The following is an 18,173-nucleotide window of genomic DNA, read 5'->3' on the forward strand; positions in this document are numbered from 1 at the left end:
TTTATGAGTTTTGAGCAAAAATCCCAGGCTTAACCTCACATGGAAAATGTCCAGAAATTTCCCAGAAACTTTCTAATCCTTTGCAACCCTAGTTGGGTGGCAGTCATTCTGTCTTTTTTGTGGTATTTTATGCAAGTTCATTTAGCAGCGGAATAAAATACCAAGCCAGTACTAATGCAAACTCAATGTAGCCTGTGACTTAGGAAATATGGCAGTTCAGATATAGACAGCTAGTGTGTTTTATAGTGTTGTTAGGCCTACTACAGTTCTAAAGAGGCCACGCCCCCATGAGGACAAAGGCTATTTTAAAGTTGGAGGTTAGGTTAAGGGTTAGGAGTTAGGTTTAGGCTAGGTTTACTTGTTAGGGGATAGGGAAAATTGGATTTTGAATGGAAATACATTTTAGGTCCCCACGAGGATAGGAAAAAAACGTGTGTGTGTGTGTGTGTGATCCAATATTTCTGGGATGGAGATCAGGTGAGGTCAGAGTTGGACAGTCAGTTTTTTGTTCCTTTTCCCTCATCCGTCAGCAATGTTCCTATCAGACTGCCTACTAATGCTCTCTCGTTCTCTCGCTCTCCCTCTTGCTCTTTCTATCTGTAACTATTCTGCATACTCTAGTAATCCTGTATTAGGACACCACATTTTAGCATTTCACACACCCCTAATTTCTCTCAACAGTGAGTCAGGTAAATAGACTGCATAATATCATAGGCTACATCATCTACTTGTATCTAACCAAACTTTGTGCATTGTTGAGTAGATTGGTTTGTAAACCGACCACTCTGTTGTACCCCTGCAGAACTTAGCAGCAGCAGAGAGAATGTTTAACCTGTGTGTTGTGGTCTTAGGCCCAGTCTGTTAGAATAATAATGTCTGTGATGAGAATTCCAGAAGTGCTCTCTGTAGTATTGTGTTCTGTAACTGATCTGTTTCTTTAGTTGTACAAATTGTACCCTATTATTCCCTATTTAGTGCGATACATTTTACCAGGGCTAATCCTGTGTAGTTTAGTACTTTTTGACTAGAACACCCTAGAACTCTCAACTCTGGCCCAGAAAGCTAATGTTTTTTCCAGACAAGCTGATAGGTGGGCTACTATATCCTCACAGGCAATGGGAGTACTTTACCTTTGTTTAACCAGGAAGTATGTTGAGATTTGAAACTATTTTTCAAGAGTCCTGGCAATTGAAAAGAAACATGGCCAGTTCTTTTGAGTAGTATTTTACTCTTCTCCTGTTGAATCCATTAGCTACTGTACGATATGATACGGTTTTGCTAGGCAGTAGTGTATTTGTGCATGTTAGGTAACAGTGTGCAAATTGAAATAATAACCTGTTTTATCTCACGACAGACTAGAGGTCGATCGGTAATGATTTTTCAACGCCGATGATGATTATTGGAGGACCAAAAAAAGCTGATACAGATTAATCGGCCTATTTTTTTTTTTTAAATGTACTTTTATTTATTTGTAATAATGACAATTACAACAATACTGAATTAACACTTATTTTAACTTAATATAATACATCAATAAAAATCTATTTAGCCTCAAATAAATAATGAAACATGTTCAACTTGGTTTAAATAATGCAAAAACAAAGTGTTGGAGAAGTAAAAGTGCAATATTTGCTGTGTAAAAAAGCTAACGTTTGAATTCCTTGCTCAGAACATGAGAACATATGAAAGTTGGTGGTTCCTTTTAACATGCGACTTCAATATTCCAAGGTAAGAGGTTTTAGGTTGTAGTTAATATAGTATTTATAGGACTATTTCTCTCTATACCATTTGTATTTCATATACCTTTGACTATTGGATGTTCTTACAGGCACTAATAGTATTGCCAGTGTAACAGTATAGCTTCCGTCCCTCTCCTCGTCCCTACCTGGGCTCGAACCAGGAACACATTGACAACAGCCACCCTCGAAGCAGCGTTACCCATCGCTCCACAAAAGCAGAGCAAGGGGAATAACTACTCCAGGTCTCAGAGCGAGTGACGTTTGAAACGCTATTAGCGCGCACCCTGCTAACTAGCTAGCCATTTCACATCGGTTACACCAGCCATTAATTAGGCTGATAGGCTTGAAGTCATAAACAGCGCTCTGCTTGCGAAGAGCTGCTGGCAAAACGGGCGAAAGTGCAGTTTGAATGAATGCTTACGAGCCTGCTGCTGCCTACCACCGCTCAGTCAGACTGCTCTATCAAATATCAAATCATAGACTTAATTATAACATAACACAGAGAAATACGAAGCCTTTGGTCATTAATATGGTCAAATCCGGAAACTATCATTTCGAAACAAAACATTTATAATACCGTTCGGTATTTTTATCTAACGGGTGACGTCTCTAAGTCTAAATATTCTTGTTACATTGCACAACCTTCAATGTTATGTCATAATTACGTAAAATTCTGGCAAATTAGTTCACAATGAGCCAGGCTGCCCAAAATGTTGCATATACCCTGACTCTGTGTGCAATGAACGCAAGAGAAGTGACACAATTTCACCTGGTTAATATTGCCTGCTAACCTGGATTTATTTTAGCTAAATATGCAGGTTTAAAAATATATACAGTGGGGCAAAAAAGTATTTAGTCAGCCACCAATTGTGCAAGTTCTCCCACTTAAAAAGATGAGAGAGGCCTGTAATTTTCATCATAGGTACACTTCAACTATGACAGACAAAATGAGAAGAAAACAATCCAGAAAATCACATTGTAGGATTTCTTTATGAATGTATTTGCAAATTATGGTGGAAAATAAGTATTTGGTCGATAACAAAAGTTTATCTCAATACTTTGTCATTGCCAACAAACGGTATATAACAGAGGTCAAACGTTTTCTGCAAGTCTTCACAAGGTTTTCACACACTGTTGCTGGTATTTTAGCCCATTCCTCCATGCAGATCTCCTCTAGAGCAGTGATGTTTTGGGGCTGTTGCTGGGCAACACAGACTTTCAACTCCCTCCAAAGATTTTTTATGGGGTTGAGATCTGGAGTCTGGCTAGGCCACTACAGGACCTTGAAATGCTTCTTACGAAGCCACTCCTTCGTTGCCCGGGCGGTGTGTTTGTGATCATTGTCATGCTGAAAGACTCAGCCACGTTTCATGACATTCTCCCAATCTTCTTCTGGATCATCTAAATGTTCTCTAGCAAACTTCAGACGGGCCTGGACATGTACTGGCTTAAGCAGGGGGTGTCCCCCTGCAGTCTGGCACTGCAGGATTTGAGTCCCTGGCGGCGTAGTGTGTTACTGATGGTAGGCTTTGTTACTTTGGTCCCAGCTCTCTGCAGGTCATTCACTAGGTCCCCCCCGTGTGGTTCTGGGATTTTTGCTCACCGTTCTTGTGATAATTTTGACCCCACGGGGTGAGATCTTGCATGGAACCCAGATCGAGGGAGATTATCAGTGGTCTTGTATGTCTTCCATTTCCTAATAATTGCTCCCACAGTTGATTTCTTCAAACCAAGCTGCTTACCTATTGCAGATTCAGTCTTCCCAGCCTGGTGCAGGTCTACAATTTTGTTTCTGGTGTCCTTTGACAGCTCTTTGGTCTTGGCCAAAGTGGAGTTTGGAGTGTGACTGTTTGAGGTTGTGGACAGGTGTCTTTTATACTGATAACAAGTTCAAACAGGTGACATTAATACAAGTAACGAGTGGAGGACAGAGGAGCCTCTTAAAGAAGAAGTTACAGGTCTGTGAGAGCCAGAAATCTTGCTTGTTTGTAGGTGACCAAATACTTATTTTCCACCATAATTTGCAAATAAATTCATTGAATTTTTTTTTTCTCATTTTGTCTGTCATAGTTGAAGTGTACCTATGATGAAAATTACAGGCCTCTCTCATCTTTTTAAGTGGGGGAACTTGCACAATTGGTGGCTGACTAAAAACTTTTTTGCCCCACTGTACTTCTGTGTATTGATTTTAAGAAAGGCATTGGTGTTTATGGTTAGGTACACGTTGGAGCAACAATACGCACCGCATCGATTATATGCAACGCAGGACACGCTAGATAAACTAGTAATATCATCAACCATGTGTAGTTATAACTAGTGATTATGATTGATTGATTGTTTTTTATAAGATAAGTTTAATGCTATAGCTAGCAACTTACCTTGGCTTCTACTGCATTCGCGTAACAGGCAGTCTCATTGTGGAGCGCAACGAGAGGCAGGTGGTTATAGCGGTGGACTAGTTAACTGTTAGGTTGCAAGATTGGATCCCCCAAACCGACAATGTGAAAATCTGTCGTTCTGCCCCTGAACAAGGCAGTTCACCCACCGTTCCTAGGCCGGCATTGAAGATAAGAATGTGTTCTTAACTGACTTGCCTAGTTAAATAAAGGTTAAAAAAAATAAAAATAATACATCTGAAAAATCGGCGCCCCAAAATACCGATTTCCGATTGTTATGCAATCTTGAAGTCGGCCCTAATTAATCGCCCATTCCGATTAATCGGTGGACCTCTACTACAGACTAGTGATCCATTAACTCATTCATCCCAGATGCCACTGTACTCAGCAACTATACAACGAGACGGGCCAACTTAATGATTGTATTAGTACCTCACTATGGCTGGTATGTAGCTAGCTGATTGCTGTGTTATTGTATCATGTATCAGCCACTGTACTAAAGCCACTATTCAATAGAGTGGCCTGGCTTGCACTTTGCATCCCCCGACTGACAAAGAATGTCACAACAAAAGAGTCAGAGTTATACAGAGTTCAACACACAAAGGTCAGAAAGCCTTATATAGAGGGGAGGGGAAAGCATTGCTGGATCTGTAGTGAAATAAACAGGTTTTTGTTAACTTTATACACACAAGCGATATTCTCACTCGCGTCATCGTTCAGGCTGTGCATTGCCCGGGTGATCATTGCTAAGGGCTGTGTTAGCATTCAAATGTGGAGTCAATGAAGTGATTATGGAATGAGCAATCAAGTTATTGATCTACTGCAGATCCATGCCATCTATCTCTATCCATATGTGCTTAGCATCTGTTAAGCTGATCCACAGGCAATCTTAACTTGTACAGTTATGGAGAAAAACTGGCCTTAGACAATGATCTAACAATGACTTCATCAGTCCACATTACTAATATGGCTGATCTAGGATCAGTTGACCCTTTTCCCGCCTTAACTTTAATCATTACGGTGAGAAACGGTGCCAACATGGCAACCATTACAACATCTTAAATTCAGTTTGCCTAACTCTCTCTGATATCGTTTAACTCTTTGCATCGCGTGCGTGTGTGTGGAGAGTTTCTGCCCTGGTCCCAGAGAGTGTCTGTTTTTAGGTGGATTGGAAAGAGTGTCACATGGGTATGGATGACTTGTTGCGATTGTGTTGAGGGCAACACATTTAATAGTCTCTGACGGCCGGGGTCAGAAAGGGAGGGGAACTACACACACAACCATAGCATGTTACACACGCACACTCTCTCTGTTCATCTCTCTCTCACTAAGCCTATTGACTGTGGTCACTATTCCCTTGTATACTGGTATTGAGAGATTTTGTGTTTATTCTAAAGTCCCCACAAGGATTGTAAAACAAGGAAAATTCTCCCTTGTGGGGACATTTTCCATACAGTTGAAGTCGGAAGTTTACACACTTAGGTTGGGGTCATTAAAACTCATTTTTCAACCACTCCACAAATTTCTTGTTAACAAACTATAGTTTTGGCAAGTCGGTTAGGACATCTACTTTATGCATGACACAAGTAATTTTTCCAACAATTGTTTACAGACAGATTATTTAACTTATAATTCACTATATCACAATTCCAGGGGGTCAGAAGTTTACATACACTAAGTTAACTGTGCCTTTAAACATCTTGGAAAATTCCATGAAATGATGTCATGGCTTTATATGCTTCTGATAGGCTAATTGACATCATTTGAGTCCATTTGAGTTGTACCTGTGTATGTATTTCAAGGCCTACCTTCAAACTCAGTGCTTCTTTGCTTGACATCATGGGAAAATCAAAAGAAATCAGCCAAAACCTCAGAAAAATTGTATACCTCCACAAATGTGGTACATCCGTGGGACAAATGTACTGAATGTACCACGTTCATCTGTACCAAAAATAGTACGCAAGTATAAACACCATCGAACCACGCAGCCATCATAACGCTCAGGAAGGAGACTCTGAAGATGCTGGGGGAAACGGGTACAGAAGTATCTATAATCCACAGTAAAAACGTGTCCTATATCGACATAACCTGAAAGGTTGCTCAGCAAGGATGAAGCCACTGCTCCAAAACCGCCATTAACAAAGCCAGACTACGGTTTGCAACTGCACATGGGGACAAAGATTGTACTTTTTGGAGAAATGTCCTCTGGTCTGATGAAACAAAAATAGAACTGTTTGGCATTAATGACCATTGTTATGTTTGGAGGAAAAAGGGGGAGGCTTGCAAGCCGGAGAACACCATCCCAACCGTGAAGCACGTGGGTGGCAGTATCATGTTGCGGGGGTGCTTTGCTGCAGGAGGGACTGGTGCACTTCACAAAATAGATGGCATCATGAGGCAGGAAATTATGTGGATATGTTGAAGCAACATCTCAAGACATCAGTCAGGAAGTTAAAGCTTGGTCGCAAATGGATCTTCCAAATGGACAATGACCCTAAGCCAACTTCCAAAGTTGTGGCAAAATGGCTTAAGGACAGCAAAGTCAAGGTATTGGAGTGGCCATCACAAAGCCCTGACCTCAATCCCATTGAACATTTGCTGGCAGAACTGAAAAAGAGTGTGCGAGCAAGCAGGCCTACAAACCTGACTCCGTTACACCAGCTCTGTCAGGAGGAATGGGCCAAAATTCACCCAACTTATTGTGGGAGGCTTGTGGAAGGCTACCCGGAACGTTTGACCCAAGTGAAACAATTTAAAGGCAATGCTACCAAATACTAATTGAGTGTATATAAACTTCTGACCCACTGGGAATGTGATGAAAGAAATAAAAGCTGAAATAAATCATCCTCTGCTATTATTCTGACATTTCACATTCTTAAAATAAAGTGGTGATCCTAACTGACCTAAGACAGGGAATTTTTACTAGGATTAAATGTCAGGAATTGTGAAAAACTGAGTTTAAAACAGTCGTTCTTAACCTGGGTTCGATCGTACCCCAGGGGTTCGGTGAGTCAGTCTCAGGGGTTCGGCGGAGGTCAAGACACACATCCGATTCATATGATTCGTGATAACACGCCCCGCTTGGCCATCATTGGCTGCAGGTGATCACGCTACATCGCTTGGCCTATCTGTGCTGCAGGGAATTTGGTGCGCTCAGTAGTCGACTTGTGTCTGTCGTGATGGTACGTCTTGTGATTTCTTTCTTAATAATTTAATCCCTTCATACTTACTATGTCAAGCAAAAAAAGAAAGTGGTCGGACGAATATGTGCAAAATGGATTCCCATATAACGGAACGTGATGGGAGTCAGTGTTCTAACTGCATGATTTGCAATGCCAAGTTGAGCAATTCTAGTCTAACACCGGCAAAACTAAGAGAACACTTCCTTAAACTGCATGGAGATGGAAAATACAAGAACACAACGCTCGCTGAATTCAAGGTGAAGAGAGCCAGATTTGATGAAAAGACTACTCTGCCTGTTCTCGGCTTTGTACCCATCAACAAACCGATCCTCACAGCATCGTACGAAGTTGCTTACCTGATCGCAAAGCAGGGCAAGCCACACACCATTGGTGAAACACTCATAAAACCAGGTGTGTTGAAGATGGCGAATATCATGCTGGGAAAAGAGGCTGAAGTTAAGTTATCCCAAATTCCTCTTTCAAATGACACCATCAACGACAGAATAGAGGACATGAGCAAAGACTTGGCTCAAGTAGTTGCAGATCTGATTTCAAGCCCGGCAAAATTCAGCCTTCAACTCGACGAGGCCACAGACGTTTCCAATCTAAGCCAGCTTGCTGTATTCATGCTCTATGTGAAAGACGACGTGATAAAGGAAGATTTTTAATTTTTATTTTGTACGCCTCTTACAACAACAACTAAGGCAGCCGATGTGAAGAAACTTGTGGATGACTTCTTCAAAGACAACAATCCTTCGTGGGATATGGTTTCTGCAGTTTGTTCGGACGGAGCTCCAGTCATGCTGGGAAGAAAGTCTGGTTTTGGTGCGCTAGTGAAAGCCGATGCACCACACATCATTGTTACGCATTGTATTCTACACAGGCATGCGTTGGCAACAAAAACCTTGCCTCAAAACTGGCAGAAGTATTAAAAATTGTAGTGGAATACGTGAACTATGTGCGAACTAGTGCTCTGAGGCATCGCATCTTCAGTGAGCTGTGTAAAGAAATTGGCTCTGAATTCGAGGTACTTCTGTACCATTCTAACATTCTGTGGTTATCCCGGGGACAGGTGCTGAATCGTGTTTTTGCCATGCGTGTGGAATTAGCCCTGTTTTTACAAGAGCACCAACATTGTCATGCAGATTGCTTCAAAAATTCTGAGTTCATTCTCATTTTAGCGTACATGGCTGATATCTTCGCAGCTCTCAATCATCTCAATCAAAAGATGCATGGCGGTGGAGTCAACATCATCGAAGCGGAGGAAAACCTGAAAGCTTTTCAAAAAAAGCTACCGTTATGGAAACGATGAACAGAGAACGATAACTTCGCAAACTTTCCCCTGCTGGACAACTGTGTAAGTAACATCGAAGATGTATCTGGAATCGGATACATTTCTGTACCCGCGGAACTGAATCAAGCAATTGCCACGCACTTAGATGAGCTTGCAAAGTCTCTCGACGGATACTTCCCTACAAGAGAGTCATATCCAGCATGGGTGAGACAGCCGTTCACGTTTAGTGTTGAAACAACAGATGTCAATGATGAATACCTCGATGAAATCATTGAAATTCAGCAGAGCCAGGTTCAACAGCAACTCTTCAGAACAACAACGCTTTCAACGTTTTGGTGTCAACAAATGGTAACGTACCCTGTTATTGCTAAGAAAGCTCTGGAGATTTTCATACCGTTTGTTACAACATATCTTTGCGAGCAATCCTTTTTGAGGATGCTGGACATAAAAACGAAGAAAAGGAACAGACTTTGTTGCGAAAATGACATGAGAGTGGCACTTGCCAAGGTGAAGCCGCGCATTTCTGAACTGGTCTCTGAAAGGCAACAGCAGAAGTCACACTGATTTGCAGTAAATATTCATTATTATGTTTTTGTTTTTGTGTGAAAATCATGTTTTGATGATTTTGTTCTTTGAACACGGTGATGTTGATGCACGGTTCATTTTGTGCACCAGTAAAATATATACCTATGTTTTGAATTTGAAAAAAATCATATTTTATTTTTCCAATTAAGAAGGGTTCGGTGAATGCGCATATGAAACTGGTGGGGTTCAGTACCTCCAACAAGGTTAAGAACCACTGGTCTAAAAGTATTTGTCTAAGGTGTATGTAACCTTCCGACTTCAACTGTATATATGCCCATGAGGACAAAAGCTATTTTGCATGTGTGTGCTTTCCAGGGCAGCCCTCTGCATCTCCTCTCCATGTTATGAACCTACAGTATGACATCAGATGCTGTAGTGTGTTCCTATGGCCATGTTTTATTCACAGTACTTTTACAGTGACTGTTTGGTAATCCCTCACCTGACCTGTGTCTCCCTCTGTGTCGTAACACAACAACAGGAAACGGCCTTCTTCTCCTTGCCTTGTGCAAGCTCTCTCATGCTCTCTCTTTCTCTACCTACCTCTCTCGTTCTGTACTTTATCTCATTCTACCCCCTCTTTCTCCCACCCTCCTTTTTCCCTTTCTCTCGCTCTCTGCTGCCCCTCACTTTTTATTTGAAGCCAAAGTTGGAGGACTTCAAAGGAAACCATGGCAACGCCTCCACCAAACCCATCTTCCAAAAAAGGGGGAGGGAGGGTGGTAGTGTGCATACAGTAATTTGGGTTTAGGATTAGCGGCTTGAAGTGCAGTCGTAATTTCATTTCTGTGTAAAGATGTAGCTACCATGGAACTTGCACGAGTCAATGGGGGGAGGGATAGTATTTTGCATAATTTTGGTTTAGTATTAGTGGCTTTAAGTGCAGTCGTAATTCCATCTCAGGATAATGACCCATACAATGGAACTCTCCTGTGAGCGTCAACAAACACACGCATCAAAGAGTTGAGACGGGGGGGTAGAAGGGGGAGGGGACTACTTGAAACTGTGGAATCGGGGCAGTTTAAATTCAAAGGCAGTCAACTCTCTCTCTCTCTTCTTGTGGTAGCAATTGAAATTATAGAAATACATTTTCGATATGAATGTATTTTTATGTAGTGACACAATCTTTGGATTTATTTCATTCAATGTTTTAACCCTGCCTATCTAAATATTTCTGTTAAGCTGTCTGACTAATCAACCCCTGTGTTAGCCAGACCATGTCTCTCTCAGAAAGTGGGGAGTGGATAGCTAACAGACTCATGCCCTGTCTCTCTCTCTGTGTGTGTTCATAGCTATATTTGCAGAGGCTAGCTAATTAACCTGTAACGTTTGCCTAGCAACTAGACTGTAGCAGACTGGTGTATTAGTGGGTGGTTAGCATATAGTTAGCAGACTTTTGCCCTGTCTTTCTCTGTATTAGCATCTAGCTGGATACATAAAGGGTAGCTAGCTATTTAGCATGAAGCTAAGCTTGTGTTAGCCCAGCAACCTCTAAGACTGTAGCAGACTGCTAGCCAATGTCTCTCACAATCAGAGGTCTGGGTATAACAGACTTACTTCCTATTTTATATAACTGTCTTTCCTAGTTAAAATAAATGTTAAGAACAAATTCTTATTTACGTTGACGGCCTACCCCAGCCAAACCCTATGGGACTCCAATCACGGCCGGTTGTGATTCAGCCTGGATTCGAACCAGGGTCTGTAGTGATACCTCTAGCCTTAGACCACTGCACCACTCGGGAGCCCATGTATATCCATAAGACCTAGCTATAGCAGACTGGTGTCACAGCTAACTAATTAGCCATAATGTTAGCCTAGCGACCTCTAGACTGTAGCAGACTGGTGTCACAGTGGGTGGTTAAAGGATGATTATGTTGATAGCATTAGCTCTGGGACTTTAACACGCATTCCTACAGGGAGGCCAGGCAGGGACAGAGATACCACTTAGTCAGCCTCCTGTTCATCCCTCCCCCTACTGCTTTCCCTCATGGCCTCACCCTTCTCCCTCTCCTCACTCGACTTCATCCCTGTTGACCCTGCTCTCGTCTCACCCTCCCCCTTCCACCTTTTTCCATCTGGAGAGTGGCGGTGTCTGTAGGTCAAGTGAGATAAGGATAATTGTGCTTAGTTAGGCCAGCGAGCCATCCAGGGCAGCCATGGAATTTAGTTAAGGACCGCCTTCCAGGGCAGTTACTGTATTATGACCAGATGACAATCACACTCACCTGTCTGAAAGTAATCCAGGTTAGAATCATCACACGGCTGACTCCAGGAAGAGTGTTAAGTTTGTTAATTACGCACTGGGTCACACAAAACCTAGCCAAGGCACACGGCATAGGCATTATGTACTGTATTAGCACGTTAGATCTAGATGTAGCTTAGACAATCCTTCGGTCTTTCCCTTTTCTCTCGCTCCATCACTATTGCAATGTCGCATTGGGTTCCACTGCTGCACACGTCTAGAGCAGGTTTCTCAGCATGTTGCTATAGCAACAGCCCCCTTGGCACCGCTCTCCTCCTCTCCTCCCTTTTACTAGCCTCTACTGACCTGCTGCTCTATCCTACTATGTAGCTTTAAACAAAAACCACTTCTGTAGTAACACAAGCTATGCATCCCACTGCTGGCTTGCCTCTGAAGCTAAGCAGGATTGGTCCTTATTGGTCCCTGGATGGGAGACCAGATGCTGCTGGAAGTGGTGTTAGAGGGCCAGTAAGAGGCATTATTTTTCTCTGGTCTAAAATATGCCAATGCCCCAGGACAGTGGTTGGGGAAATTGCACTGTGTAGAATGCTGTCTTTCAGATGGAACATTAAATGGGTGACCTGACTCTCTGTGGTCACTTATCGTAAGAGTAGGGGTATTAAGCCACAATCTGGCCTCATACCATCATGGCCACCTAATCATCCCCAGCTTCCAATTGGCTCATTCATCCCCCTTTCTCTCCCCTGTAACTATTCCCCAGGTTGTTGCTGTAAATGAGAATGGGTTCTCAGTCAACTTCGAGGCAGCGGCAGCGTAGCCTAGTGGTTAGAGCGTTGGACTAGGTTGCAAGTTCAAATCCCTGAGCTGACAAATCCCCGAGCTGTTGTTCTGCCCCTGAACAAGGCAGTTAACCTACTGTTCCTAGGCCGTCATTGAAAATAAGAACAAATTCTTATTTATAATGACGGCCTACCGGGAAACAGTGATTTTTTAAAGTGGATTTAACAGGTGACATTGACAAGGGATCATAGCTTTCACCTGGTCAGTCTATATAATAGAAAGCGCAAGAGTCCTTAATGCTTTGTATACTTGGTGTATAATGCTGCATAGAATGGCTAATTTGTTCATATTTACAAAGGCCTACTTGTGATTTCGCTGGATCAGTGTGGAGGAATGAATATATAGTACATGCATAATGATCTGCATGTCATTGTGACAGTAAGGGGAAAGCACTGGATGAAACCTTCTACTCTTTAGTTAACACACACTCTCTCTGTAAAAATGTGGTTAACATGTTACATAAGTTGCATGGACTCACACTGTGTGCAATAAGTGTTTAACCAGATTTTTGAATAACTTCCTCATCGCTGTACCCCAAACACAATTATCTGTGAGGTCCTTCAGCCGAGCAGTGCATTTCAAACACCAATTCAACCACAAAGACCTGGGAGGTTTTCCAATGCCTCACAAAGAAGGGCACCTATTGGTATATTGAATATCCTTTTGAGCATGGTAAAGTTATTATTTACACTTTGGATGGTGTATCAATGCACCCAGTCACTAGAAGGTGTCCTTCCTAACAGGTGTCCTTCCTAACTCAGTGGCTGGAGAGGAAGAAAACCACTCATGGATTTCACCATGAGGCCAATGGTGACTTTAAAATAGAATACTAACTATCACAGCCATTAAACTGAGGATGGATCAACAACATTGTAGTTACTCCACAATACTAACCCTAATTGACAGAGTGAAAAGAAGGAAGTCTGTACAGAATACAAATGTTCCCAAACATGCATCCTGTTTGCAACAAAGCATCAAATGATTACTGCAAAAAATGTGGAAAAGCAATTTAACTTCTTGTCCTGAATACAAAGTGTTTGGGGCAAATCCAATACAACCCATTACTGAGTATAACTCCATATGTTCAAGCATAGTGGTGGCTGCATCATGTTATTTGTATGCCTGTAATCGTTAGGGATGGGAGTTTTTCAGGATAAAAAATAAATGGAATAGGAGCTAAGAGACGTCGAAAACCTGGTACAGTCTGCTTTCCACCAAACACCAGGAGATGAGTTCACCTTGAGACATCTCAAGACAAAGGTGATGGCTGTCTCTTCCCTTATGGGGTAAGGGAAGAGGGAGGAAGACAGAGAAAGAGGCAGGGGAATAAAGGGAGAGAGAAAGAGAATGCTTACGATCCTTTTCTCAGAATAAGGAGAGAGTTTGTCAGATGGATACAGAGAGGTAGAAAGTGAGATAAAGGGTAATGGATGGACTGATGGGTGGATCCTAAAGTGGACGGACAGCCAGACAGGCCTCAAGGTTAAAGGGATGACTAGACTAGAGGGTGTGTGTGTGTGTGTGTGATCTACTCTTCTGAGTGACCTCGATACTGCCTCTACACATTACTCACACTCCGGGCACACACACCTGCGGCATTACTCACGTCGAGTATAGATATCCCTCTATCTTATACACACACACAGGCTCCAACCCTCTAGGTAATGGGGATATACCCACTCAAGGGCAATATGGGGTGGGAGTGGTAGTGGGGTGTTATGTTATTCAGTTGTAATGGGTTTTTTTTAGAGAGAGAATTTTGTTTAAGCCTAATGCTTACAAACATACATACATGCATGCATGCATGCAGTTGAAGTCGGAAGTTTACATACACTTAGGTTGGAGTCATTAAAACTTGTTTTTCAACCACTCCACAAATGTCTTGTTAACAAACTATAGTTTTGGCAAGTCGGTTAGGACATCTACATCTACTAAGTATTTTTCCATCAATTATTTACAGACAGATTATTTCACTTATAATTCACTGTATCACAATTCCAGGGGGTCAGAAGTTTACATACACTAAGTTGACTGTGCCTTTTAAACCGCTTGAAAAATTCCATAAAATTATGTCATGGCTTTAGAAACTTCTGATAGGCTAATTGACATAATTTGAGTCAATTGGAAGTGTACCTGTGTATGTATTTCAAGGCCTACCTTCAAACTCAGTGCCACCTTGCTTGACATCATGGGAAATCAAAAGAACTCAGCAAAAAAATAATAATAGACACCATTCCAACCATGAAGCACGGGGGTGGCAGCATGACCCCCCCCCCCCCCCCACACATTATTCAATTTCTGTTAGTCACATGTCTGTGGAACTTGTGCAGTTTGTCTCTCATTTGTTGAACCTTGTTATGTACATACAGATATTTACAGATGTTAAGTTTGCTGAAAATAAATGCAGTTGACAGTGAGAGGATGTTTATTTTTTTGCTGAGTTTATATTTTTTTGTTTTTACTTTGTTTGCAAACTGATGTTACACATATTAATGTACTGAAATAAGTAGGACACGTGACATCGAAGGAAAAAAAGACTTCATATCGGAGTTGTCTATTCAAAGACTTCATATCGGAGTTGTCTATTCATAGTATGAGGCTAGTATAGCGTCTCTCTCCATTGAAACATGCGGTTGACGTCAACAAACCAAATTGAATATTCAAAAATAGATTACAATAATGAGATGTATCCACCAAGACAATTTACCATTCTCTCCCAAAATACATAATCCAGGAGGAACCTCTTGATGGGGCTGCCCATATCGGCAGACTGTGATATGGCCATTTCTTGGAGAGTCTTCTTCCCCTTCAGGAGACTGTCAAATATGATGACAACACACCCCAACGGGTGCTGCTGGGCAGCTTCAATGTGGTGCTATTATTCTTCTCACTTTGCTTGGTGAGGTAGATTGCTGGTATAACTTGATGACCCTTCACATACCTAACCATTTCCTTGGCTCTCTTGTAGAGTGTACCCATTCTTTTCAGTGCCATGATGTCCTTGAGGAGCAGATTCAATGCATGAGCAGTGCAGCCAATGGGTGTGATGTGAGGGTAGGACTCCACTTTAGACAATGCTGCGAACATGGCGGCTGCTTGGTCTGTCACCAGTGAAAATACCTTCTGTGGTCCAAGGTCATTGATGTCTGCCTTTAGCTCATCTGCAATGTAGAGACAAGTGTGTCTGTTGTCCCTTGTGGCTGTGCTCTTGTTGAATACTGGTTGAGGGGTGTAGATTATGTAGTTAATTATTCCTTGCCCACGAAGTCTGCTTTCTCTATGATTTGCTTGACCTTCACTTGAACTATGTTGAACTCTGCATCCAGCAAATTAGTAGACAAAGCATGTCTGGTTGGAGTAGTGTATGCTCGGGGAAGAACATTCAGAAATCTCTTCCTATACACTGCCTGTGACCATCAGAGGTGAACCAGTTGCATACACAGCTCGAGCAAGACATTCACCAGCATTTCTCTGACTACGTTCTTCCATTGAGTAAAAAAACAATCTTCTGATTCAGGTAGGACCATGAGCTGTTGCTATCGATAAGGTGTCTGATTCATCATTTTCACCTCGAATAGAAATAGAGGGTCCTTTGTCAGAGGTTGTTTGTTGTGAGTCTGAGGGAACTTTATGCACTTGGCCAGATGATTTTGCATCTTTGTTGCATTCTTCACATATGATTTGGTACAGTATTTGCAAATGTACACATCTTTTCCTTCTACATTAGCTGCAGTGAAATGTCTCCACACATCAGATAGTGCCATGGAATTTTCCTGTAAAAATTAGGGAAACATAGTTAACTTCTTGGATATAGGGGGCGCTATTTTAATTTTTGGATGAAAAATGTTCCCGTATTAAACAAGATATTTTGTCACGAAAAGATGCTCAACTATGCATATAATTGACAGCTTTGGAAAGAAAACATTCTGACGTTTCCAAAACTGCAAAGATATTGTTTGTGAGTGCCACAGAACTGATGCTACAGGCGAAACCAAGATGAAATGTCAAACAGGAAGTGCCCCAGATTTTGAAGGCGCTGTGTTCAAATGACTCCTTATATGACTGTGAATGGGCCACAAATGAGCTTAGACTTTCTGTCGTTTCCCCAAGGTGTCTGCAGCATTGTGACGTATTTGTAGGCATATCATTGGAAGATTGACCATAACACACTACATTTACCAGGTGGTCGCTTGGTGTCCTCCGTCGCAATTATTGCGTAATCTCCAGCTGCAGTACTTTTCCGTTTGCTACTGAGGAGAAACCCAACTGCCACGAATGATTTATCATCGAATAGATATGTGAAAAACACCTTGAGGATTGATTCTAAACAACGTTTGCCATGTTTCTGTCAATATTATGAAGTTAATTTGGAAAAAAGTTTGGCGTTGTAGTGACTGAATTTTCGGGTTTTTTTCTTAGCCAAACGTGATGAACAAAACGGAGCGATTTCTCCTACACAAATAATATTTTGGGAAAAGATTAACATTTGCTATCTAACTGAGAGTTTCCTCATTGAAAATATCCGAAGTTCTTCAAAGGTAAATGATTTTATTTGAATGCTTTTCTTGTTTTTGTGAAAATGTTGCCTGCTGAATGCTAGGCTTAATGCTATGCTAGGCTATCAATACTCTTACACAAATGCTTGTGTAGCTATGGTTGAAAAGCATATTTTGAAAATCTGAGATGACAGTGTTGTTAACAAAAGGCTAAGCTTGTGAGTGAATATATTTATTTCATTTAATTTGCGATTTTCATGAATAGTTAACGTTGCGTTATGGTAATGAGCTTGAGGCTATGATTACGCTCCCGGATACGGGATTGCTCGACGCTAGAGGTTAAAAAAGAAAAAATACAATTCCATGTACAGATAAATAGTTAAGCAGTTAAATTAAACAACTCCTTTTTGTAAGATAAATGTTTTAAAATGAAACATGTATGGAAACAGGTGAATTAACACTCCTCGGTTAGCAGGCTCAAGCAAGCTAAAAACCCACATGGTAGCAAAAACTAACTAGCAGAAATTGTTAACAAGTTAGAAATGATTTAAACACACTTTGCTTTAGGCTACTATTTACTAGTTAACAAAAAAATATGTATGTCGTATAAAATATATTCACCCTACCCAGTATTGTAATCAAAACCAGAAACCATGTAGTCCTTGGCTCAGACAGTGTAGTAGTATTGGCTCAATAGTGTGCAAGATCTTGAGATTCAGCTGTACATATGATGGAAGAATGCACTGTGCATGCAGAGGGTTGCAATTCCATTGAATTGGGGACAGTTTAACCAAAATGTGCCACAAGACCTAGAATTGCCTAATGTGTATCCCACAAAAAAAGTTTACTGTTTATAGGCTAACTTTTTTTGATAAATGTAAGCAAAATTCCCTGGCTTAACTTCCCATGGAACAATTCCGGAAATTTACCGGAAAGTTTCTGACCCTTTGCAACCCTATGTGAGATGGAGAGAGGGCAGACACTATCTGTTAGGATGACAGGCAGAGCTCAATTGGGACAAACCAAACAAGCAACCAACACACACACACACACACACATAAATAGCGCTCATCATCACTTTTCATTTGTGGCCTATTTCCATCTCAGTTGGAAGGCGGTGTGTGTGTCTCTGTGTCAGTGCTGTGGAAGTCAGCCATTCCACACACACTCCCACACTTCCAAGATAATCACCGTCACAATTACTATCACATAGAGAACTGACATAAATACTTCACACACGCATACATGCTCTCTGTGTGTGTGTGTGTGTGTGTGTGTGTGCGTGTGCGTGTGTACGTACGTGCGTGCGTACGTATATCAAACACACACACTGGTCTGACACACATCACACAGTTAAAATCCAAGGGCAGAAGAGGCCATGGACCAAATTCAGAAGAGAGAGAGAGAGGAGCTACAGTTCCATCTCACGTGTAGCTTCTTT

The 18,173-nt window shown here is 41.6% G+C and overlaps 1 protein-coding gene across 2 annotated transcripts in view; it reads left to right on the plus strand.

Annotated features, from left to right (window-relative positions):
- The window catches only part of LOC139378797 (actin-binding protein WASF3), a 62,713-nt gene that overhangs the window by 6,575 nt on the left and 37,965 nt on the right, over nucleotides 1–18,173 (plus strand). The window lies entirely within an intron of this gene.

Source organism: Oncorhynchus clarkii, chromosome 21, assembly GCF_045791955.1.
Source record: "Oncorhynchus clarkii lewisi isolate Uvic-CL-2024 chromosome 21, UVic_Ocla_1.0, whole genome shotgun sequence".
Lineage (NCBI taxonomy): Eukaryota > Metazoa > Chordata > Actinopteri > Salmoniformes > Salmonidae > Oncorhynchus > Oncorhynchus clarkii.